General features: G+C 35.6%; 1 long non-coding RNA gene across 1 annotated transcript in view; it reads left to right on the forward strand.

The window, feature by feature from the left end:
* Nucleotides 1-22,925, forward strand: part of LOC141377565 (uncharacterized) — a 59,970-nt gene extending 37,045 nt beyond the window's left edge. Inside the window, exon 3 of the long non-coding RNA XR_012389920.1 lies at nucleotides 21,812-22,925. This is a non-coding gene — a long non-coding RNA (uncharacterized lncRNA). The remainder of the gene's footprint in view (nucleotides 1-21,811) is intronic.
* Nucleotides 22,926-26,459: the final 3,534 nt, after the last annotated feature.

Genomic DNA, 26,459 nt, shown 5'->3' on the forward strand with positions numbered 1-26,459 from the left:
TTATGATTATTATTTATTATTATTATTTTTTTTATTATTACTTCTATTATTATATTTGTTTTTTATCAGTTAATTTTGCAGGAAATATTTATAAAACAATTTAAAATAATATTCATATATGATATTCCACTGTTCTCTGTTGTAATTTCTCATTCATCGTACAGAGCAATGCATGATGGGAAAAATAAGGAAAGGAGGCCGGGGCTTATTTTACCATGCAGCAACACCATTAAAGTCACATTCTGAGAACGATGCCGTAGGCTCTCTCTGTCTCTCTTACTCTCTCTCTCTCTCTCTATCTCTCTCTCTCCCTCTCTCCATCTCTCTTTCTCTCTCTCCATCTCTCTCTGCCCGTGTTCCTGTCTCTCTTGCCCTAAAAGCACGGCTGTAATTCCGCTGAATAGGCATATCATGAATTTAACTGGGGGAAGAAAGCTGGGTAGCGAGCCAGGCTTTTCTGTGCAATGCTTTATCAAAGTCATCCAAGTGTATTAAACAGATCCACTAGGCTGCGGTATGAAAGTACTGTTTGCCACTGCAATCAGGGGCTTAAACTGAAAAACAAAGACAGTCCCTCCGTACAAAAGGTGCTTTTATTTAGCCCACCCAGGAAAAAGGCTGTTAGAGGTGGGCCTCAAATTAGGCATGGCACAAGCTAAATAACTGTCTGAAACTTGTAAGCTTTCCATGAGGATCCTCATTTGGAGCTGCTGTTGAAATGCATTGTTGTTACATGCATAGTTGTCTTAATAATGTGCAGACAGCATGTCAGCAGTCAAGAGGCTTAACACTTCATTATGTTGCACATTCTTTTTGTTGTACATACATGTACAAGACTGTTTGAATGTTTGCAAAAACTGAATTTTCCATGGTGTGACTGGTTTATTTTGTCTAGATCTTTTACTCTTGGAAATATTGGTTTGACATTGGCATTGATTTAAAAAGCCCCCCCCCCCAAAAAAGAAAAAAAAATGTTGTTCTTCTATGGCATCACTGTGTAACCCCTATTTTGTAATCTTAATTTTAAAGAGAGTTCTTTTTGTGGCAACAGTGCTTCCATGTATCAATCAAACGTTTCCATTGTTCAACATGTTTTTAAAGTTTAAATTATACGGATGTTATTTTTTATTTTATTTAAAAAAAATGTTTTTATTTATTTTAACGTTTATTAAAAGATCGTTGTGAAGCTCAAAACCTTTATTGTATGACAGTTTCTCTAAACTTCTCAATTTATTTTTAATGAAAAGCAATTAAATATTTGTGTACGTTGTTTTACTTTCCTTGAAAAATGTTTTACAATAACACGTGATATGATTTTAATTTTCTTGGTAGAATTCATCAGAAAATATAAATGGTAATTTAATTAATTAATATGTTCTGTACAATGTTGAAAACATTACATTAAAACATAATTTAAATATGCTGTGAAAAGTTAGTTGTTTACAAAAAAAAAGAAAAAGACTTTCTAACTTGTTTAGATAAAATCTGTTCTTCACATGGGTTTCTTCTGGGTCTTCTGCAAGTCCAAAGTTATGCAGTATAGGTGAATTGGGTAAGCTAAATTGTCCGGGTGTGTGTGTGTGTGTGTGTGTGTGTGTGTGTGTGTGTGTGTGTGTGTGTGTGTGTGTGTGTGTGTGTGTGTGTGTGTGTGTGTGTGTGTGTGTGTGTGTGTGTGTGTGTGTGTGTGTGTGTGTGTGTGAATGAGAGTGTATGGGGGTTGCCCAGTGATGGGTTGCCACTGGAAGGTAAACCATATGCTGGATAAGCAGGCAGTTCATTCCGCTGTGGCAACCCCTGGTTAATAAAGGGAATAAGCCAAAAAGGAAATGAATGAATGAATGAATTTAAATAAAATAATTCAATGGCATATTAAAAGATCACAGTGCAACCCCAAATTGATACTATACTTTTTTGTTGTTTGATACTATCCTCCAAACATCTAGATTGAGCCAATTTGTCATAAATAAATAGTCATTATAAAAGTAAATATTTTTAATGAGTGATTATTCTTTATACATGTTAATAAGTGTCAGAAAAAGTTTGTTCATTATTCACATAATACAATATGTGACTGAATAACAATTGATCATTATTTTGGCATTTTATTTTCACAAAAGCTAATTAAAACATTTAGGCATTTCCTTTGCATTCCAAACTTTCTGTGCAAAAATCAGTATGCAATTATGTCTGAATGTATAGAATAATAATAAAAGAGTATGTGAGAATTACCTGGATGACCAACTACTTCTGGTTAGATTCTGAAGTGTGCATTTGATACACACTACGCTATCCCATGATGCACCGCTTGAATTCATGAATAGGAGTGAAGCGACGCAACTGACATGGGGAGGTCATGTGATCATGACAAAATGACGCATGTAGTGCGTTCGAGTCCCATTAATAATACTGTATAGAACATACTTTTCTAATGGTCGAAGTAAATTCAAATGCAGTACCTACTGAGTAGTACACTTAAAAAAAAACTCAACCTAAATCAAGTCAAGTATAGAAATTGGGTTGAAAGTTGTGTCAACTCAAACATTTTCTGAGGTTTGTTGCCATAACATTTTTAGTTGAGTCAGGTTTTTTTTTTTTTATAATGTAGGCAATTTTGAATGCAGCCTATCACTATTTTCTGCGATGACATCAGTATAAAAAAAGATCAGCTATAGGAATTCTTTCATTTTGATGAAATGTTTAGAAAATAAACATACACTTTGTTCTAGAATAAGACTCACAGACTTATACACTGTGCGAATGACCTGGAGTAAACACTAGAGTCAGTTTTATGTCGGTCTGTCTTCAAGACTCAGCTGCTCTGCTGTAATGCATATCAGAAACTTCAATGCCGTACTGTAATTGAAGCCTTTGTCCAGTTAGATCATCATATATTTTGTTCAATTACCCTGTAGCTCTTTTTTTCTGTGGTGTGGCAGAGTGGCACAAGGCCTGAATGACTGTCAAAGCATTAGCGAACTGTCACCTCTTTAAGTACAACCTAAATCCCTCAGCAGATGAGACACATATGGACCACTACGGCAATTACCTTGTCTTCACGTTTTGATATTCCCTTTCTCTTTTACCATCTTTCTCTCTTTCTAACACTTTCAAAGCCTCACCAATACCACCACAATCACTGGAGCTTTCTAGTGACATGCTTGTTTGACACCACTTAATTGGAAACTCTATTAAAACATGTTCTGTCCTGTACTCCGGGCTCTCCTGTCTAATTGCCAGTAGAGCAACTCTTAATTGAAGCTGTACGGTATGCAATGTGGGTGAGAGAGACGGAGGAAATAAATAAAAACCAAGCGAGACAGACTCAGTAGGATGCAGCTCAGAGAAAAACTTCTAATTACAGCATCTAAACTATAATTTGTTAAACATTGATTGAACTGTGGATGTATCAATGTCAGAGCTTTAAAACCAAGCCCTCAGAGACGTCTGCGTTTGAGGACATCTAAATAAAATCCTGGGTGTGCATCTTACGGCTTAATTACTAAGGTGCCATCGATAACAATTCCAATAGACCTCTTACAAGCCATCTGTGCCAGACAGGGGTCAGTTGCTTGCATTGATTTTCATAAACTACTCGCGGATTTGGATCAACAGGAGCGGAACAGCGTGCATTAGTATTCAGTGTGTTTGTGAGCAAAGTGACTGCAGGGCTTTTTTCGGAGGAATGAGCGGGGAAAACGAACATCCTTCTATGCAGGGGACACCTGTGGTGCAGCCATGCGTAACTTGTTTCTACAGCTCATCATAACGTTCAGGGTGCATAATCACAACGCCAACAAGGTTTTAAGACACCAAAAGAGATTTGAAGGTCAGGTGTGAAGATGAGTACGTGCTTGAGCTTGCCACTTTTACACCTCTCTTGTATTTGCTCTAAAACCTAGTGAGCTGCCTATGCAGTGGAGGTTCTAAACCAGAGTAACAGGGGAGGGCCAGGCAGGGACCACTTGTACTTTTACACACTTTAAAATGCATTACAAACTACCTAAAGGGTCATGAAACCCCCCTCTTTCAGTTTTAGTCTACCTCAGAATTGTTTTTTAAAAAATGCATTATGATGGGCGTGGAGCCCTGCGAGAAGTAGTGGGCATGGCCGGCAGAGCAGGGCAAAAAGAGGGGAGCGAACAACTGTCATTTGGCTCACAAAGTGATGTTTTTTTAAACTAATTTTGGGAGGAGCATGCACAGATGTTTTAGCAATTCTAACACATCGACAATCATTCTACCATCCAATCAGTATTAGACCAAACCTCTATAAATACCAAAGTCATCCCATCTGCATTATATCATTACTTTAGAATTCCTCCACCACCCCAACACCTCACCTCTTAAGACTGGTTTATACGCTTTTAACGCTTCCTGGATGTACAAGTGGCTCAAACTCGCTCATTTTAAGGCAGGAACCGGCGGACAAGCAACAACTTTAACTATGAGGTAAAGACAAAACAAAACTTTCCATCCGGAGCTCCTTCACGAGACTCCACGCTTGTAAACAATCGCTCCATTGGGCTTGCACCACTTGCGGAGCTCTCGGTTCCGCCCAAACTCGTCAGCGCTACCAAGCCGACTAATCACAGAGCTTGAGCTATGCGTCATTGTGACGTGTAGTTAAATTTTTTGAGAGGTGCATGTCAGCTACGCTGACGGCCACTGCATAGGGCCATGCGTCAGCACGTAGGCTACGCTGTAGCATACGGGTGCGCTTGACGCAGAATTATAAATTAGCCTTTAAACTCTATCTACCCTAGGGGAGTGTTCTGGGACAGGGTAAGACACTTCACTCGAACCCCAATGCCACTTCCTTTCCTGATAAGGGGAACAATACGAGTTGGGGTGTCTTTCCCAAGCTCAGAGCCCTCTTCCTGGACTGCACGCCAAATATACTTCTTTAAACATCTGTAAGTGTGAACTCGTGAAATGAGACACAAACTGTGAAGAGACCCATGATTTTATAGTTTACAAAGTTAAAATGCAAAGCAATAAACAGTATGTAATTTAATGCCCTGTTACATATGTTGTTCGTGAATTCATATACACATAACCAGAATTTGTTATATCAATATAAAGACAATCATGTTTATATTTCACTATAAATGAGGATGACTTCTGAATCTGGTAAAAAACTCAACTGATAAAACACAAAGTCTGCCTTTCTTCAATTCTCGATCAGCTCTCCCCAAAAAAAAAGGCTTGCTGCAAACCAACAGCTTTGCTGTATCGGCCCTGACAGCATCAGGGAAAACAATGCAACAAACAAACACATACAACCCTCTATGAATGGTATGCTGTGTGCGGACGTGGTATCACAGCTTTTGATCACAGATTTTGATCTCGCCCCAAAAATGATTTTAAACCCAGAGGATGAAATTAGCTGACAAAATCTCAAAACAATTCCGTTTTTCCCACAAATAAAGCTGACAGGTACTAACTTTGTCTTAACTGATTCTCTACACACAGACAGACACACAAATCTGTTGACTCTCAAAAAAGTACTCCAGGGTTTCTTGAACCTTTTTTTATGAAATACTCTTTAGTCTTTGTAAACAGCTATTGAAATAACTTAAACTAAAAATCAATCTTCCATGTTAACCTATTTGATAGGTAATTTTGTATTGTAGTTGGATAACACATTTTTGACATTCATCAAGGCATATTTTTGTCCCTGTAAACTTTAACATATTCAATTAAAGTAAAAGAAAAAAAACAAATACATTCTTCTGGAGTCAAAATAAGCTTGTATTTCATATTTCTTTTTTGATTGTCTACAGATCACACCAGTTATACAATAACTTGCTTTATCATTCTAGCTTAGTAACATAACCTTGTTAATTCTTTAAATTACACTTTAATCTGAATAGTATTATCATGCAAAAATAACGAATAAATATTATGCACTGTCACGGTGGTGAAAAACAAAAGTAGTTATTAGAAATTAGTTATACTATATTTAAAAAAAAAAAAAAAAAAAAAAAAAAAAATATATATATATATATATATATATATATATATATATATATATATATATATATATATATATATATATAATATATATATATATATATATATATATATATATGTGTGTGTGTGTGTGTGTGTGTTAAAATCACATCTTTAAAGACTCTACTAAACGAAATGAGTTGAAAATTAATTTTACAAAACTAAATTTTATCAATGTATTACACCTGTTCTCCAGTACATGCTGACTGTAAATTCAAGATTGCAATTCCTAACGTAAAAAAAAAAAAAAAAAAAAAATATATATATATATATATTTTAGTTGTGGCACAAAAGTGTTTTTCTCATCCCTGCCGCCAGAGGACAAATTGTGCATTGCTGCCAAAATTGTTGGTACGATCCGTGTCCATATTCAGGGGGCCAGCCTATAGCATTTTGTTTAAATCACAGCTCTGCCAGCAAGAGTGGATAAAATCAAGTGCATCAAATTAAAACCAAATGAGAAGAGTCTTGAAGGGATGGGTCATGTCAGATACTATTGATCATTCGATTGGTCAGAAGATTTGATGAGAAACTGAAGTATGAGGTGATGTCAAAAAATAATTTATTCATTTTGGTTGATGTGACAAACTGCAAGCTTTGGATCTTCTAAAAGTGAATGTTGGCACTGTTTTGGAGCACACTAGCTTTTAAATATCCTCATTAAAATACTTCATTTTAAATTCACGGGACCTATAAGGGTATCTAAGAACTAGTGTTAAAGGATATAAACATCCAAAGTTTGCAGTTTATCACTTCAGCCTAAAGAGATCAATATTTTTTGACACCACCTCATACAGGTTGTAGTCAAATCTTCTGACCAATCAAATGCCCTTTAGTATCTGACCCACCCCCTTCAAGATGCTTCTCTCTTTGTATTCTTTGAATTTCATTTGATGAGCTTGATCTCAACAACTCTTACTGGCAGAGCTGTGATAAATCGAAACATTATTGGCTATTATGTTGTTGTTGTTGTTGTTTTTTTTTAAGGGGAGGAGTTTCTTCATGTCTTAATTAAATTCACATCAAACAGAACTGCGCATTTTAAAGTACTTCATGGGATGTTTAATTGTTATGGCTCTTAAAATGCCTTGTTTTGGAAATGAGCTCATTGATTTTTTTTGGAATACACACAATGCTGGCAAAATGCTATGAAAATGTGGTCTTTTGAGTGTTTTGCCAGCTTTAAATGGATTTTTAAGCAAGGCAATCCCACAATACATTGCAATGAGCTCAGTGACCAAGAAGGTGGTATTTAACAGTAGATTACAGTATGCTGCTTACCTATTGTGAGTATAATGATGTGTGTGGAGTGTACAGTGGAATGTGCCCCATTTCATTTTATTTATTTAATCATTGTTTACAAGGATTTACAGGAGACAGCTACTTACATGTAATTCACTGTAACTGCTTACTATATAAGGCAAGACATAGTATCAGGCATATTTAGAACGAGAATCATTTGATGCCATTTTTAAAAACTCTGTTTGAGGTTCACAGTGCAGTTCCAAAAAGGAAGCGAGCATGTTAAAACTATGCTAGCATGCATGTTTGCTCTTGGGCATATATGTAAACATTGTTAGATTTCTCAACTGAAGTTTCATCATTCGAATGCATGAAATCCACATAAATATACTTCCAGACGTCGTGTATTTGCCTCATGACAGGATACAGATCCTCTTCTGACTGCGAGTGTTTCAGGCACATCTCCCCGTCGCACTGACACACCAGTGTGGCAGCTAATTAAAAGCGAATCTGTGGAGAGCAGACAGTTAAAGAAGGAAAGAAGCACAATTAACTAGGGGTGACAGAGGTATCAAACTCCCATGCGCCTCACATTTAAATCAACGCGGATGCTCGAGTGACCACACAAACAGGTGTGGAATAAGAAATGCTGGGCACCGCTCGATGCCGCGGCACTTATGGGGTCACGGTCGATCTCCTACCCTGCCTTTTCTGTTGGTGTTTTTTTTTTTTTTTTTTTTCAGTCCTTTTCTAAAATCTTTCCCTTTTTGCTGGGGCACAGCTGCTGCACGTCCCTCAGTCTCAGGGGAGTGAAATGAAGAAGAAAGAGCTGAAAGAAGTAGACTGACAATGGAAGGAGAGAATGAAGGATGCAAAAAAAGAAAAAAAAAAGAAAAAAGTTTGTTTCTTGGTCCCTTCTCTTCTTTAAGACCAACAAAAATAAACAATAAAAATATGTAGATTGTTCTTCTTATTTTTTTTATTGAAATTTAAAGTGAAATAAAATCAGTAAAAAAAAATAATAGAAAATACACATATTCATTAAAAAAAACGTTTAAAATTTAATTATTAGAAAATTAAATTACACGAACACACACACACACACACACACACACACACACACACACACACACACTAAAACTTCAAAATTAAAATGTAAACAAAGTCTAATGCTATTATTATTTTTTTCTTTGCTTGCATGGAAGATACTATTAAGTCGTTCATGCAGCCTTTATTGGCACATTTGCTTTGACTTCAACTCATGCAAATACTTAGTTGCATTTGGTGTGAATCCAGCGTTAGAATAAAAAATAAACTAAACTGTTTAGAAAAAAATCCCACAATGTGTACTTCACTGTACTTCTAAAGCACTGTTTTAGGTTGTACTTTGGGGTTCAATCACAGGTCAACTCGCAATATGATATTATCATGAAATTCTCCTGGCAATAATGATACATCACAACACCAGCAATTACTTGACAATAATATATTGCACGACGATCATCCACATTTATTTTCACAATATCTACAAATAAAGAAAAAAAATTCAATAGCAACAATATACAATTAGTGTAGACGTGCATACACAGCTATCAAACAAACATTTACTTGGAAAAAAAAAAGATAGATAGATACAATGTTTAAAACTATGTCAAGTTTATTATTGTTCTGTATTTATTCATTTATTCATTCATTTCTACATCCATTCATTTTCATTTGGCCTTGTCTTTAATTTATCAGAGGTTGCTACAGCAGAACAAATTGCCAACTATTCCACCATATGTTCTACGCAGCAGATGCCCTTCCAGCTACAACCCAGTTCTGAAAATTACCCATACACTCTCACATTCACACTCATACTCATACACATACGACCAATTTATTCAATTCACCTATACCACATGTCTTTGGACTGTGGGGGAAACCGGAGCACTCGGAGAAAACTCACACAAACACAGGGGTCCAAAAATGCGAATTAACTTTTTTTCAACTCATAAAAGATGTTTAAATAAAGCAGCGTTTCCATCCAACGAGACGAAGAGAACACAATCGTCACATCCAGATTAACTGGCGCGATAATATCAAACATAAAAACAGAATTTGCTGCGGTTGGAAATCTGCTTGAATCTTTTCTTTATTTAATAAATGACTTGCACCTCAGAAGACAATACCGACATGCAATGAACACGTGATGAATTCGAAGGCGTCAGACGTGGAGCTCAGATGCTCTTGACAGTTCTGGAGGTAATATAATAACATGAATACTGAAACTGTTAAGGCATTTTAAAATAAACGAAACACATTTCAGATGTTTTACAATGTGCTCAGCATGCTGTTTTGTCCATTCACACACATTTTTATCATCACATGAACTCTTAACAAAATCACATGACTTTTTTTAATGCACATACTGGATTGTGTTCAGTAAAAGTGTTTCCATTGTAGTATATACACATTTTTCCTATCGAATAAAAAGTTTGTCCTAGTCAGTTATGCGCATACTATTTTTATTTGCATTTTCAAAATGTATGTGCATCTTTACATTTTAATCAACCAGTTTTTTTATTTTTTATTATATTTATTTGTTTTTTATTCGCATATCCAAAATGCACATGAAAGTAGGTGGCTGGAAATGTAGATGGTGTATTGCTTTAAAAACAAATAAAATGCTTAAATTGATTGTCCTGTCAAGCACAACCTGCCAAAGCAGACAGCAAAAAAACAAAAAAAAACAAAACACTTTTCTTTAAGTGTAAGTAACAAGCCATTCAATTGAATTAACAAAGCCAAAATTATGTTTTTTTCCATTTGTTTAGATTTTCTAGTTCTCATTTTTACAGACTGTCCAACTTATACATGTGGTGAGGCAGCCTGGTACTTCTATGTGCATCCAGGTGAATGCTTTCGGTTGCCACTCTTTTGTTGTCCATCGCATGTGTGTGCAAGTTTGGAGGAGGCCACAGCTGCATCACTGAAGTGTTCAGCACAAGCTTCCTCTCAGGCTCATTTGACACTCGATTAGCTCACACCTGAGCAAGGGCCTGTGCCCATACATCAGCCCACAGCCCGACAGCAAACACACCTGCGGACAGCGGCAGGCACAGTCAGCAACACGCAACCTCTGACGCTCATTGGTCAGAAGCTGGAAGATGCTAAAAATGGCCTTTCCAAATCTGGAGCTTTCGTTTTTCTGATTTAACGTCAGCATTCTGGTGGAAAAGAAGATTTTAGCTTATGTTGTATGGAGTGTAAATACTGCAATATTCATCCATTCTTTTTTCGGCTTAGTCCCTTTATTAATCCAGGGTCACCACAGCGTAATGAACCGCCAACTTATCCAGCATGTTTAACGCAGCGGATGCCCTTCCAGCTGCAACCTATCTCTGGGAAACATCCATACACACTCATTCACACTCATACACTATAGACAGTTTAGTTTACCCAATTCACCTGTACTGCATGTCTTTGGACTGAGGGGGAAGCCGGAGCACCTGGAGGAAACCCACATGAACGCAGGGAGAACATGCAAACTCCACACAGAAATGCCAACTGACCCAGCTGAGGCTCGAACCAGCGCCCTTCTTGCTGTGAGGCGATAGCACTACCTGCTGCGCCACTGCATCGCCTATACTGCAATATTGAAAAACTTATGTCAAATACTATCATTCATTATTCATTCATTTATTTTGGCCTATTCAAGACGTGAAATGTAGCATTTTAAATGATAATAATTATTATAAAAATAAAATAAAAATTCATTAGAATATTATTAGAAGATCATGTTGCATGGTAGGGCTGCACAATATTGGGAAAAGTCTGACTTTGTAATATTTTGTTTTGCCAAACTATTTATTGCAATATGAATAAAATTTCACCAGATGACTTTTTTTTTTCATTTAGATCGACTGGGATGAGTCTTTTTCTATGCAGTGCATCTGCATAAATTATAATAAATTACAAGCAAAAAATAAATAAAAATGAAGTGCTTTATGGTTTTTTGGGGAGTCAAATAGTACACAAGTTAAGAAATTAAACAATCAAATGAAAAATAGCACGGTCATCATTGTATAAATAATACAGAAATAATACAATTTAATATTATCTTTATATTTTATTCCGTAATAAATAATCTAATCCTGTAATCTGACTATTGCAGATACACACATTGCGATTTCGATGCTCAAACGATATTTTGTTCAGCCGTTTTCCTTGGTGGCTTGCTAAGCACTTCATTTGAACAACTTAAGGCAAAGACATTTGCCTTAATATTTAGAATGTTTTAAACCGTCAGATTCCAGATTTTTGACAATTTGTACCTCTGCCATTTTTGTTTTTGTAAAAGCATTTTGTAGGTTTTATTTATTTGTTTGTTAGTTTATTTTGTCTTCAATCTTTAATAACTTTTTTGAATGATATATGGTGAACTTCAATAATTTAACTTTGATTTGTTTTCAAGTGTACATGACAATATACAGTACTTCCCACACAGGCTTTACCGGTGCAGGCTACCCAAGTACTGTACATTAAATATACTTATACTTGTAATATACTTAGTGACACTTTAAACTTTCTAAACGTCTCATAAAAATTTTACTAAATACTTGGAGAGGACAAAATTACATTTAAATTGGCTGCAGAATATTTGTACACCGTTAGAAATGGCTAATCGACTCATTTACTGTAAATAATTTACATGTTCTATTCTTGTAATTATTAATATTTTTAGAAATATTGTCTGTTTATTATTTTTTTTCTGTCATTTAGTTCTTATTTGCTGTATATTTTATTAATTTAATTATGTCAATATATTACATGTTTTATACATTTAAAATGCTTTGGCAAAACTGGACAAAGTTTCATGCCAATAAAGCAACCTATACTTGAATGATAGATAGAGAAGCATATTTTACCTGTCAGTGGGTGCACATGGCTCCTGAATAGCATAAAAGTAAGAAAAATTAAGAAACAGTGGATTTTATTTATTTCAACTGTCTTTTTAATTATTTTTTTTTACTTTAACCCATTGAAAATAAAAAGTTTAAAAAAATAAATAAAAAAGTGTTTAAAATCTAATTATGCTTTGTTTGTTGCATATAGTTAACTATTTATGTGCTGTGGTGGGTAAAAGGTGTGTTTCAATCCGACTACCACCATAAGTATATTTCAAACCTGTGTGAAGTCATGATGCAGAAGTAAATATGCGGACATTGACACATCAGTTTAATGACTTATAAATTTAAAACCTATGAAGCTCATATTAATGAAGGATGCATCATTCAGTATCTTGACTTTGGCAGGGAAATGCAAACTGTATACATACATGCAAATACGTACATAAATATACTTTCACAACTTCACACCTGCATATAGATAACAGAATATAGATTAATGTGTATTAGAATATTTGGCGTGATGTCCAAGGAGAGGGTAAAAGTGTAGAGCTGGGGTGATGGATAGATGCAAATGGATGGGATAATGGAGGTAGGACAAGTTTGGTTATTTACAGTATAGAGACATTTTTTGTTTGATTGGATCAGTGTGATTGCAACTGATGAATTTGCCGTGTTACTATCTGATTGTTTGTCTTGAGTTTACAAAACTTCACTTAATGAATTTGTACTGGAACTTTATCCATATGGAAATTTGTTTACATTATGTAATTCCATTGTAGCGTTTTCCATAGAGTATTTTTGAGGCCTGTCTTGTGTTTGTCCCGTTATATGAGCTGTTATAATGTCTTAAGGGTTTGTCAGACAGCAAACAGAAGGGTTAAAATCCATCTCATATTTTGAGGTCACCGAGTCATATGTTTTATTGATATTTTATCTCCGAAAACATACTAAATCTCTGCATCTGAGCAGGATTCAACTGCAAACGTCTCCGGTAAAATTATTTCTCACAACTTTGAAGATCCAGGAGGAGCGACAGTATGAAGATTGAAGCTTCTCATTAAATGGGGCTCAGCAGTTGCACAATAACACACTTCCTCTCTCTTAACATGTCTATACGAAATCACTTTAAATCACCTTCGCTGTCAATCACAATCAGCATTTCCCAAGGCTCTCTCCTATTTCATTTGCAGGGTGGCATTAGGTTTTTATTTATTTTTGTCAACCAGATAGGTGGAAACAGTCTAATTCATTGCATTTTCTCACCCAATTTCCATATGTTTATATGTAATTATTAGACATAAAAAACAGGCCGGAACTTACGGATATGGCTCATTCAATTATGTAATTTATACCTTTTGGCGTGGCCTTTATGAGCTAACTGCATATTAATAGCCTAATTAAAAGGTGAAACAAAGTTTAGTTTTGAGTGACTTTTGTGAAGGGGCATGGTTTTCCAATAAGCAGCCCACAAGTGTAATTACAGCGCCGTCTGAAGAGTTGCTTTAGGAAGTCGATAAGAAGTGTGAAGAAGAGGTCAAATGGAACCTTTTGACTGCTCAGTTCAGGAAGACAAAAAAGTGAGAGTCCTCTCCGAATTCATATTTTATGAAATATGCGGCTCAATTAAGCAAATCCATAACGGCAAGTTGTTCACTGCCTTTATTTAAATTCTACTTGGCACTTAACGAATGCTATCTGATGCCAGCTTCTCTGCTTACTTTGACAAATCCTGATAGACTCTTGCACTCAAAAAAATGACATGTTGTCGTTAATTAACTTTTTTTTGTCCACTCGTTCCACGTAACTGAGTTAAGTTACCTTTAAGAAAGAATATTTATTTTAGTGAACTTAAGTTAGTTACATAAAGGTAATGTATTGTTGTTTAGTTCAATCAATGTAACATTCATAATTTAGCTTTAATCAATGTAGTTATTTAAGTTCAATTATTCTAAAATTTATATTGTTATGTTTAACCAAATAAAAAAACAGTTTGTTTCATTGAGTTTATTCAATAGCATTTTTACAGTTTTACAAATTTTCCAGCAATAAAATGATTATCAAAATACATCTGTATCTTCACTTATTACAATAAGTTAAATATTGTATGTACAATATACTATTAAATTAATATTAATACAAGTATGAAGTAAATTAAAAACAATAAATGATTTACAAAAATAAGCTTACAAAAACATCATAAAATACACTTTTCAACTTACTTTTCATATATTACAAAAAACATTTAAAAATAATATTCTGCCATTAAATGAGTTACAAAAATATACTTAGAAAAATTAAGTCTTTTTTTGTAAACTATACTGTACCTTCTTTACACTGAAAAAGCAGATAACACTTCAGTTGTTCAAAGAAAGATTACCACTTTAAAGCAATGTAACACAATCAGCATTACATCATAAATTAGACCAACTATCACAGAACATGCAATAGCTAGACACATTCATCTCTCTGGGCACCATTTCTGCACATTTGCACCAGACACTTTCTTACAACCACTCCCTATATCTAAAAAAACAAACACACACACACACACACACACACACACACACACAAAAAACATTGTGCATGAAGTCTGCTTCACACAGGTGAGTGGGCTTGACAAACCACATGTAGAAGCATTCTTAACAATTTTTTGTATAATTAGCACATCTTGGGAGTATTGCCTCTTCTTGTTGATTTGCTGAATGTCTCCTCAATTGTAAGTCACTTTAGACAAAAGAGTCTGATAAATGTTCATGTAACTACTGTAGATTCATAAGGTGGTGTTGCACATCAAGGTTTGTGCTTCATCATGTCCAGCATCCTAAAAATGTCAAGTAAAAAAATAAAAAGTTTACCAACAGATCAAAGGTGAAAGGAGGAAATAGTTTAAGAGGAAAAAGCAAAATGTAAAAAAAAAAGTAAAAAGTAAATGGCTTACTGTGTACTCTCTCACAAGGGCTTTGAGAATGCATTCACACCTTTTTTTCCACTGGTGATGTTCTAAACGACATGAAATGACAATTAGTATTTTACTAAATAATTAGTAGATAAAATTACTAGTAATTTTTACTGTACATCATTTTAATGCGTGTCTAGGCATCTAAAGGCATAGTACCTGGATGATCCACAGTCTCCTCAACCAGATATGGGACAGAGGCTGAGCTGTAAACCTGAGGGAGAAAAAAGATGCGAGTGAGCAAAGATTTGTAATAATAAAATATATAGCATTTAGAATAATATATTTATAATAATAAAAATGAAAAAAAAAAACTGCAAACTAATAAACTTAAAAGTTTAAATGTGTTAGATGACCAAACAAATAAGCTTACATTAAATATGTCATCATGCTAGATGTCATCCTACTTAAGCGTCACATATGCTTGTGCCAACACCACCTTTTAATTAATATTATGTAAGTTATAAAAACTGGCATTAAAACTTGACAAACTGCTTGACACTCATTTAAAATTAGACTATTTCTTACTACCAACGTTTGCAACTTTATTTTGGGGTTAATATATACCAAGTATAAAATTTCACAGGAATGCAAAAAAACTAGAAATTAATCTGCCTTTAATGTGAAAAAGACACAGGAAACATGACAATTTCATAACAATACTATACACAAACACAACATAGTATTACAAGGAAGTTCATTAGTGATTCAAATGTTGTCACAGCCTCAGTATGAATACATACAAAGTAAAAAAAAATCTCACCTGCGTCCACAGTAAGAAAAGCTTTCTGTGCACGTTCTCAATTTGTACTGTAATCTTCATCTTTTGATTCCCATTTTATGGCGCCGATCTAAACGAGCTGAGAGTGATCGCTGTGGTTTGAATCTTCTTACTTCCTGTGTTGTTTTGAAACTGCGCATGTGCAGATATTACTCCACCTATTGACCAAAATGCAGTACTGCAGAAGCAACACAACTCCCTTTCATTCATGTTAATTAAGCAAGCTGTTTAAATGTGAAAACTTACTTTTTCTAATTTTTTCCAACATAACACTTTTATTTTTAGTACACAAACATAAGCAAATTGTTTAATTTAAACATAGTTATATTCTTTGGACCAACAAAAGCCAAAATTCATTTTTTTGAGTGTGGGAAGAGCAGCTGCATGAAGGACTGTGTGTGTGTGTGTGTGTGTGTGTGTGTGTGTGTGCGTGTGTGTGTGTGTGTGCACATTATATTCCTAATGTGAGGACCAAATGTCCCCACTAGTATAGCAATATCAGTAAATTTTTGACCCTGTTGCGACATTTTTGGAGGAAAATGGGTCAACAATCAGGTTGGGTTTTAGAGGTAGGCTTAAGCAAATTGTATGCTCGGTCATTCCGTTTGAATGGACATCAAATTTTCCAAAACTGTTTGCCAAGCTTATGATTACATTGCACATGTGGAATCACCAATATAATAAAACAACAACCGTCTCATAAATTTTGTTTCTAAACGTCCGAATCAAACAAAATCTGCATAATTTCAGGTTGCCCAAGTTAATGCACATGCACACTCGAAAGAACCGAGATCACAGCACCAACCTCATTTATGGCCATTGTACATATCATCATCCTCTGAATAATGATCATCAGATCGTGCTGCTCTTCTGAAGTAATTCACAACTTGGTCTTAATGGCAAATCTCCAGAAATGACAGTGACTTGTATGCACCTTTCACAATGCAGACCTTTTCAGAAAACAACTGGCAATTTTCCAGAAATGGATCATGTGTGAACAGGCCTTTTTTTTTTTTTTTTTTTAAATACCGATAAATTTGTTCAGGCAATATTTCGGAAAGAGTAGTGGTAACATTACCGGTAATGCTGCTCTGTGTGAACGCAAAAGGAAAATTCCCGGAAAGAGCATGTTCACCCTTAGAACATGCTGACGTGAGACGTCTATTCCAACCAAACAGAACATTTAGACACAGCGCTGTTTATGAAAATAACAGCCTTTGAATATTTTTCCAGACACATTTAACTGCTAGATGTTAGTCAGATAACATTTCTATGTGTCTTCTTAATGCCAACTGTGGAAAAAAAAATTACTAAAAGGCTTATGATAAACCACTGTTTGTTGATCTTCAAGCACTGCTTCAGTTGCTTGACGTGTGTGCACGTGAAGCAGCCGGTGAGCTCCAGCACACACACTTTAAATTAAAGGTAATTTCTGGTTAATGATGTCAGAACTTAACGGTATTTTGGAATAGATGTGTAAATAGTCTATTGCAGTGGTTCTCAAACCGTGGTACGTGTACCACTAGTGGTACGCGGGGTTCCTTCTAGTGGTACTCGGAGGAATGAAATATGTCATGTACATGCCAAATATATTTCAAAATTTATCAAAAATTATTTATATAATATGCCATACATGACATTTAGCCTATATTTCTGAGTTTATCTGCCATGTTTTTTTTTTTAACTGTGCAGAGTTTTAGCTGCTTTACTGGGTCTACTACGCTACTGTATTTCAATACTGCTCATTTTGGTGGTACTTGGAGAGACAATTTTTTCTGAGGTGGTACTTGATGAAAAAAGTTTGAGAACCACTGGTCTATTGCCTGTGTGAACAGCACTTTTCTGAATCCACCGGTTAAGTCGTTCTGGTAGTTTTCCGGATATTTACTGGGATCACTGTGTGAAAGGGGATTTTGTTTACAAGTTTGTGATGTTTGAGTTGTTGCTGTCATGGGATGTGTGTTTGAAAAGATGGACTATACCACGTGTTCATTTCATACAGATTACAAAAAAAAAAAAAAAAAGTGTTTTCAAGTACACTTGGTTTATTTAAAAGCACAGATTTCCAGCTTTTTTTGGATACGTTTTTTTTCTGTGAAGCAAATATTCGCTGAGATTCCAGTGAGTTTGTTGAGCGATGGATGATTCTTTCTTGTACTTGTAGGTGGAGCTTCATTCACTATATTGACCAGTACACTTTTTCATTTTCAAAAAAAAAATATGAGTGACACATCTTTGTGTATTCTATAGTCTTTGGCCCCTTTCACACAGTGATACCTGAAAAATTTCTGAAAAATTTCCTGAACGACTTTACCGGTAAATTCAAAAAAGCTCTGTTAACACAGGTGAGGACGTTACGAAAATGTTCCTTCTCAGTCCACACAGCGCAGCATTCCAGCAAATTACCGGTAATGTTACAACTTGTCTTTCCGGAAAATAGCCAGAACGAATTTACCGGTATTTTCAAAAAGATCCCGTTTACACATACACACCTTTCCGGAAAATGGCCGGTAATTTTCCGGAAAGGTCTGTATGTGTGAAAGGGGCTTTTGGCTTAAGGAAGAGGGATAGATTATACAATCTGTATACAGTACAGTTCACAGTACAGAAACCATTACATGTATAGAAAAGTCCCCATAAAGATATCTGAACAAGTGTGTATGTGTGTGTCGTAAGAGAGGGGGAAACAGCCACAAGGATAATGGTCCTCTTCTCCCCTTTTGGCCCATTCTTCGTCTGGACGTCCACCTTGGCTGGCTCTTCACAGCAGGCCTGTGGTGAAATAGACATCTATCCGACAGAGAGGTTAATAATCGTGCACCTGGCTCTCCACAGGGCCCTGTTCTCCCATCCTTACCTCTTATTTAATCAAACACAAGAGGTAAAATCCACGAGGGTGTGCCAGGCAAGATGTATGCAATATAGCGTAAAGCAGTGTTGTCAAGGGCATACTGTATGCAAGCTACTAAAAAGTGAACAGTGATGTTTGACAAAAGCAGTTAGAATTTTGCCTAATTTAGAGCTAGATTAAAGTTCTAAAATGAACATGAACTCTTAAATAGCCACATATTCAGTTATAATTCAATATAAAAGCAAGTATTTTTATTTGCATTTCTTACGTAAGATGGACACACACACACACACACACACACACACACACATACACACACACTAAAAGGGAATTGTCGTTCTATACTGGCCAACAGGGGACCAGGGTTTTTGCTTATTTTAATAATTTAAGGTATTTTTTATAATATATCTGAAAATGAGTCTTTTATTATTATTTTAAGCATATGCCAAGTGGGGACTTGAAGCTGTAGGTGACATCTACTATCCAACAGGGGACCTTCATAGGCTGCAGAAACACTGGATGTGAGAAATGTAGACTGCTGGAACACATACTTTTTACTTAAAATCTGCATAACTGTCAACATTTGCATGTGAAAATAAAGGATATGCCCACCATAATAAGGGATTTAAATATGTTTATTTGGAGCTGTTTCATTGTAAATAAACAGCTAATATGTTTTAATAGTATTATTAACAAAATAAAAATAAATATATACATTAGCAGCTTATATATATATATATATATATATATATATATATATATATATATATATATATATATATATATATATATATATATATATAAAATCAGCTTGTATATTTAAATGCCAGATTAATTGGTGGTAGGGCTGGATAATTAATAAAAAAAAAAAAACATTGATAACCTATAATCAATCAAATTTTTTCTGGTAGATTGATTAAATTACTTTCCCTACAGCATGTGAAGTTACCTCGTTTTGTTCAGACTGATTTCTTAGGGGTGTCAAAATTAATCTTTTCTTTGGTGCACCGCGATGCAGACGAGGACAATTCGGTATCGGTTCAGTAATAATCATAACCGGTTATTACTGACGTCATTTACCTCATTTGCGCTCTGTCGCGAGGGAGGCGATTGCGAGTATTTACAACGCTCTAACTACTTAAAACTCATAAACTGTGCATAACTTCACTGTGTGTGTTTGCTGGATCAGTCTTTCACTGACATATACAACAAAAGCCCCTATTTTACTGAGATCGAGAGAACGAAAGTACTCAATTTCTCTCTCTCTCTCTCTCTCTCTCTCACGCTCTCTCTCTCTCTCTCTCTCTCACTCACACGCGCACACACACGCACACACACACACACACACACACACACACACAGTGGCCCATTTGACCTGCTGGCATGGCTTTTCATCTCCTCTCGGCTGTTTTACAGCGTTACTTCTGGATAAAGAAACGAGCGCGTATCTGCAGAGTTTCCTCCACCGTGTCTATCATACATCAGCTGTGAGATCGCCGCTGCCGCCTGCCACTCAGTGTCACTCACCTGTGAAGAGCGCAGCGCGCAAAAGCCAATCGCAACCGTTTTTGTTGAGTGTGTGACCAATCAAAGAGGTGTAAGAGAACTAGACAAGGATCAGAGATTGAGCTAGATATTTATATTTGTTTAGATTATTAGCTAAATGCTTGTTTTGTTTAAAGTTACAGTTTATATATTTGACTGTTTGTATTAAATGACAAAACTGTTTTAAAAACTATATATAAATATTAGTATATTCATACATTTTAATACAAGAACTGCTGCTGTGAAGAAAATCTAAAACTGTGTATGAAAAGCACCGTCAATGCACCGTGATGCACTGAAATATCGAATTGAACCGAATCGATGGCATTATAATCTTAACCGAACCGAACCGTGAGACTAGTGTAGGTTCACAGCTCTATGATTTATACTTCTGCATTGAATGCACATGTATGGTCCGACAGAGCCCTTGCACGGTTGCATACCCACTCACCTCACAAAAAATTCAACTACACCTCGAGATGACGCTTGGCCCAGTCTTTATGATTTGTCGGTTGGATAGAAGTGACAAACATGTACGGTGCAGATTAATTTCAGTTGTTTAATGTTCAGATGTTCAATAAATAATCATAGAAAGTTTCCTTCAAAAATTTTAAAATCAAGTAAAGCACCCTTCATTCAAAAATCTCTTACTGGTAATATATGAACACATATTTATTTACTGTACAAAACCTGTGAACTCAGTGAACTGTGGGACAAAAAATAAAAATAAATTAATTAATTAATAAATGAAATAATCATTCATTATTCATAATCGAGTTAAAATTTTCAGTTAATCAATATTTAGATTTTAGGCCAAATCACCCATTCCAAATTGTTAGTTCATTCCACTGTTGTCCACAGGTACTAGAAGAAAGTGAATGATTATATAATAAAACCATGCCATTTTATTGATGCGTTAAGAGTTTTCATTAAAGGTGGAGTATGAATTATCACCTGCAGTGAGGCAGAACCTTTGGTCTGCATGCACTTTGTAAATAAAGAAGATGCACACAAGTGCCTGCAGATTATTATTCTTTTTTCTTTTTTAAAAAGGGTCTTTCTGTGAAAAAAGATACTAAGAAACTACGTACCAGAGGCAGAGCACATAAATGAAAAGAAATAGAAAAGAAGAGCGAAAGTTGCTCGTCTAGAAAGGGGAAACCCATCATATCAATTTCAGCCGGCCTTGCTCGGTCTGTCAGTAGGTAGCGAAACCCCTCCCCCTGCCTTCAAAGCACATGAAAGATCGCCTGCAGATCACAGTCAATCAGCCACAGTCTGTTCCAGCCTGAGTTCACTCCACTCCAATGACTTTCACACCGCACTTCTCAAACGCTCCCTCTCTCTGTACTAGCTCATGTACTCTGGCTGACATTATGTACTGTGACCTTTGATATTCTTGTGAAAGTCTGGAAAGCACTCCACACTAATGAATGCACAAAATGGTTGTTTAGAGAAAGGGGGTGGGGGGAGTGTGAATTGTGTGATCATTTGACATTATCAATTACAAAGCTATTACTCTGATTTTTAAGGTCAGCACTTACAGATGGTTTTGCCTCCAGACAGTTTGAAGCTCAGACAATGATGATGATGGCGGTGATGAAACCATGGTTAAAAAGATGTGGTAAGCACTGGCTTCTTTAATCGCTGTAATATAACATTTTATAACATGATTAGGCATTGACTTTTAAGCCCATCATGCTTGATGCGAGTTGCTGTCTCATTACCTCATCCCAGGCTTAAAATGAAGGCTCATTACCAGACTATTAGAGTGAGTGAGAAGCATTAGATTAAAGAGAGGAATTTAGGCACCCGCATAAAGGTTTGTGTATTTTATGACAAGATTTCCGTGTTAAAAATGATCAAATAAAGTGTCACTTGTTAGACTGTATAATTAAAGAGAACAGCACACATATTCAAATGAGTTTTTAGATGTAATTGAATAACTTTCAAGGAATTCTAATGCCACATTCTTTGTACCAAAGATTCAGTAATGTGCTGGAAACATTCCTCAGGGGTTTTGGTTTGTACTGATACGATAGCATCACACAGTTGCTGTGGATTTGTTGGCTGCACTTCTATGATGTGAATCTCCCGTTCCATCACAACCTAAAGGTGCTCTTTTTGAATTGAGATATGGGGTGTAGTGAACTCAATGCCACATTTAAGAAAGCAGCTTAAGATGATTTAGGGGTTGTGACATTTAACCAACCCAAGCTCATTGGAAATACATGCCTTACTGAAAGTAAAATGGATTTCTTCGTTTACATTTTGTTGCACTGTCCAGGTGGCAAATCTACTTACATTTTTGCACCATTTACATTTTTGCAAATTCTGAAATATATTACTTGGGGTATGATTTGTAATTTCAGAAACACATCCGTCTTGAACAGGTCCAAGAGAAGGCTGGGCTTATCAGATAACCTAGACCAGAAAACTACTGAGCTTAACCAATAGTGTTTTCAAAAACACATAAAAGAGAAGAGCACGGCGACCACACGGTTTCATTTTTTTTCCTTGGGTCCAACCATGCTTCAAAAAAAAAAAAAAAATAAATAAAAAAATGCCAGAAAAGTGTATTGGCAGTACAAATCATAGACAATGTTAGGTCATTTGTGATATATTATATATTGCACAAAGAACTGCAAAAAAAATAAATAAATCCTTTATTTGTTGATAATATGCCCCATTGATTATAATTAGTGTAAAAAGGAACAAAAGTTGTTGGCAATATACTGCCCTGTAGCGTTCATTTTACCTAGAAACTGCTGTCAAATCTTTTGTTGAAGTACAATTTGTGGTATCACAAAAATGTAGGCTGAAGCAGGTGTTGTATGGGGTAGGCTTAAGCTTGTGCATTTATCTTAGTAAACAACATTATTCTGGCGGGATGTGGTGTGAGCCAAGAAAGTAACACAATTAAATTATCACCACTTGTGGTGTTTGCTTAATTGTTTGACCCAGTCAACTTAATGTTGTAGCAGAAATCTAGACTTATCAGACATTTTCATTTATCAGTATTTTCCCCCCAATCTTACAGTATGTTGTCTGATTTCCTGTTCTCTGCAGATGGTAGTAGTCTTGTTGATGTTGCTCATCTGATTCAAGTTTTACATGTTGTGTACACATTTTCAAGTGTTGCTCACTGCAGAGACCTTTTGGGGAGAGCTGAGCTCCAGCGAGGGGGAGCTTGAGCTCTCGCTCCTCCTTTCTTGCACTTCTTCTACGAGTGATGTCACTGGGGGGTAGGGTTAGGGGTGAGGTTGGTGTACGCATTAAAACAGCTTATAGGAGGAGGAGCGAGAGCTCATGCTCCCCCTTGCTGGAGCTCAGCTCTGCTCAAATGGCTCTGCAGCGAGCAGTGTCTCCACATTTTGCATGTTTCTCTTATGCTAATCAGATCTTTAACAGGTTTTTACTGTTACTGTGGAACTTATATAAGCTTGATTCAGTCCTGCCATTTTTGTCTTACCTCTGGCTGATATACTGTGATTTTCATGTACAACCACATCTAGGGTTTACAGAAAACCGCCCCAAAAAAGAGAGCATATCCAATAAATGCGGATAAAAAAGGATTTGTTGATATTTTCTCTATTTTCTGTAAACTCTAGGGGCTCTATTTTAACGGTCCATGCGCAGAGCGCAAAACGCAGGGCATAAACGCTTTCAGGGCGTGTCAGAATGTATTTTTGTTAATTTACGGACGGGAAAACCTGCTTTGCGCCAAGGCGCACGGGCTAAAAGGGTTGAGTATATTTTCTTAATGAGTTATAGGTGTGTTTTGAGAATAAACCAATTAGAGTCTCATCTCCCATTGCCTTTAAGACCCAGCTGCGTCGCGCCAAGAGCGCATTCGCTATTTACAGGACGCAAAGTAAGTCTAAGTGGAAAAAATGAGCATTTCACAAGCAAACAGTTAACAGTTGACAGTTTTTTAACAGAAAACTGTTAAACAGAGCATCTACTGCGTGAGAATGAGAGATAAATGATCTACTTTCACTTTCGCTCTTGGATAGGGAAACCTTTACGCACAGACATCAATTAGCCTATAAATAATTAATTTTGTTTGTTAAGCGCAAAGATTTGTTTCAAAACTATTTCTAAATTCAGTTCTAATTTCTACCAAACGAATAAATGAACATTAATGCCCAAGTGTGGTCAAAATACTGAGTTATTTCCAAATACACCTGCCATGCCCCATATGGTCTAAAACCTGACAGGTGGGCAAATCTAAGCTTGTTTTTAATAAAACAAATATAAATATGGATATATTAAATAACACTGCTAATAATAATACCATTATACAAAAGCAAATTGTTATGAATGAACTGAAAAAGCCTACCGAGATAAAAAAAGCAGTAATTTTTCATATTTATGTAGGCTAGAAAATAATATCTTTTGTAATGTTTTTATCCTTTATATTTATATTCTATATCTATTCTTTTTATATCCTATATATATCCTTAATATTTAAATTTTTTCATATGTAAAACTATTTGCCTATTGCTCTCTTGTGCGTATTAAGCAGTGTGTAAGCGAGGCGCAACTCTGCGCCAGAGTTTAGATCGGGTTAGTTTTGGTCTAATGAAAAATCTATTATAGTTTCTCAAAATAGCAACGCGCCAGCGGTCCGCCTCAGAACGCCTCCCTTTTTAGACCAGAACGCCTATGAGCGCACATATGAGCGCTAATGCATTTGCTATTTAAACAGCGTATCGCAACGCCTCAAAACGACTCTTGCGCCAAGCTGAAACTACCAATAGACTATTGAGCCGCGTCATGCGCCACACTGCGCCGGGTGTATGATAGGGCCCTAGAAGTGGTTGTGCATGAAAATCACAATAGGTCAGCTGATTCTAAAAGTCTATTAAGCAATACCAAAAATTAATGCCACATTCAAAATCACTCATCCATCTTATTTCCTCATTCTGATGCACAGTTTGAAATTCAGCAGATTCAACTTAAGCATGCATGGAGTTGCTGCTATGCTGATTAGATAAGTGCCTTAAAATGCATTTGAAGAGGTAAATCATTCACAGTACGAGAGTCATGTGTTCAAAAAGTTTTTCTTTTTAGTTTATATCAACATTCAGCTGTCTGAATACAGCTGAATTCTCTAAATGAAGATTCGCATTTCATATTTGTGTTATGATGAAAAACAGAACAGCAGCTTCAACAACGCAGCATCAACACTTGCAAAATGTACAATGTGATGCAAAACATCCGCATGGCTTCATCCAGAAACAGATGTGCTTCCAAATGTGCATTTGATTGACTGACTGTTTGATTGAGAATGAGGAAGAGAGAGAGAGCGAGAGAGTTTGTTCCCGTAGGTTGGTCATTTGTGGTTGGTCATTTATTTTGAAGCTCTGTGAGATTTACTCGCCAGGAGCATGCCATACTTCATAATGTCAGCAATTTCTGGCACTTCGATCCATTCAGCAGTGATTCATTGTGGTCAGGAGTGGCATGACGTATCCCTGCTTAAGACACCCAAGTCTGTGGGGCTTCCAAACAGCAAGCATGCAGAGTCATATGTTTGCAATGTGATGTTTAAGTGACTGTTTTTAAAATATTGCATATATACATTATTCCATAATTTAAAAATTACCTGACCAGATTTTATATTAGTCTAAGTTAGTTATTATAGTATATACATATATAAGTTTTCATACAGCCAAAACACAAAAATAAATTAATGAATAAATAATAAAACATAACATGCATAATTATACAATTTTTATATGAACAAATGAACACCTCTCAAAGTCAAACACAAATTTTCAGATGGTAAAATAGATTTATTTCAAAATATATTTGTATCTTTTGTGGCAACACTCTGTTAACAATTGGCTCAAATGTTTTATATTTGATTAAGGCAGTAAAAAAATGTTGTTCAGCAAGCAGTCAAGTATTGAACATAGTAACTTTATATCAATCAATAAACTTTATTAATAAATTAGAATGAGGTGAAAAAACCTGAAATAAAGAAACAACCTGAATAAATTTATTAACGTTTTCTGCGTAACAGGATGTCTTGACACAGTGAAGAAAACTTTCAAAAGTTGCACTGCGTACAGTAGGTTGAATACATTTGAAAACAATTCCATGCATCACTTATGACAAGTAATGTGATTTTTTATTCATTTATTTATTTTTTTTGTATCATTAGTAACATTT

The sequence above is a fragment of the Danio rerio genome, chromosome 14 (genome assembly GCF_049306965.1).
Source record: "Danio rerio strain Tuebingen ecotype United States chromosome 14, GRCz12tu, whole genome shotgun sequence".
NCBI classification, from domain to species: Eukaryota; Metazoa; Chordata; class Actinopteri; order Cypriniformes; family Danionidae; genus Danio; species Danio rerio.